This window comes from Rutidosis leptorrhynchoides, chromosome 2 (genome assembly GCF_046630445.1).
Source record: "Rutidosis leptorrhynchoides isolate AG116_Rl617_1_P2 chromosome 2, CSIRO_AGI_Rlap_v1, whole genome shotgun sequence".
In the NCBI taxonomy this organism is placed as follows: domain Eukaryota; kingdom Viridiplantae; phylum Streptophyta; class Magnoliopsida; order Asterales; family Asteraceae; genus Rutidosis; species Rutidosis leptorrhynchoides.
Genome location: NC_092334.1, coordinates 223,301,374 through 223,302,206, shown reverse-complemented (window position 1 = coordinate 223,302,206; position 833 = coordinate 223,301,374). Strand labels below are relative to the sequence as shown.

General features: G+C 40.8%; 1 non-coding gene across 1 annotated transcript; it reads right to left on the bottom strand.

The window, feature by feature from the left end:
* Nucleotides 1-432: 432 nt before the first annotated feature.
* LOC139895148 (small nucleolar RNA R71) lies at nucleotides 433-538 on the bottom strand. The gene has a single exon (XR_011775613.1). It is a non-coding gene; the product is annotated as a small nucleolar RNA R71 (small nucleolar RNA).
* Nucleotides 539-833: the final 295 nt, after the last annotated feature.

Genomic DNA, 833 nt, shown 5'->3' with positions numbered 1-833 from the left:
CGATCTAGATCAGGGCCATTGTTATTCATACCTGATCCAGACGTAATAATCTCTAAAGCACACAACGAAGAACGAATCAGAAATTAAATGGCGTTACGCGTTACTTTAGCAGAAAACACCAAACCCTCGATTGAAGGTTGAGGAGGACCGATCAGATTCCCAGAGATTCAAGGACACTCCTTCGAATTAAACCATCATATTATACAGCTCATCCAAAACAACTGTCAGTTTCATAGATTACCGAATGACGATCCTAACTCTCACCTTGATAAATTCATATCTCTTTCAAACTCCTACAAACAGCCAGGGATAGGATAAGATATAGTCCAGCTATACTTGTTACCCTATTCTCTCACTCATCATGCACCACATCATGGACGGAGATGGCTACTAAATTCCTAACCAAATATTTCCCTCCTTCTAAACAAACCAAACTTAAGAATGACATCATTAACTTTAAACAAAGTTATGATGAATCTCTTTACACTGCATGGGAGCGATTCAACACCCTGCTGAAGAAATGCCCTAATCACCAGTTTGAACGGTCAGCTCAGATCTGTACCTTCTACAATGATCTTACGGTAAATCATAGGACGACAATCGATGCAATAGCTTAAGGAAATTTGATGAACCAAACCGCAGATGAAGCATGGGAGTTGCTCGAGAACATGACAATGCATCATCATGAATGGAACAGTACTGAAACAACTTCATCATCTGCCCCACTCTCCACACTTAATAATCAAACAGAGGCCATCAACTCCCTCATGGATAGATGGAATCTCTTGCCAAACAACTCGGAGAATTAAAGACGCAACCGCAGCAGGTTAACC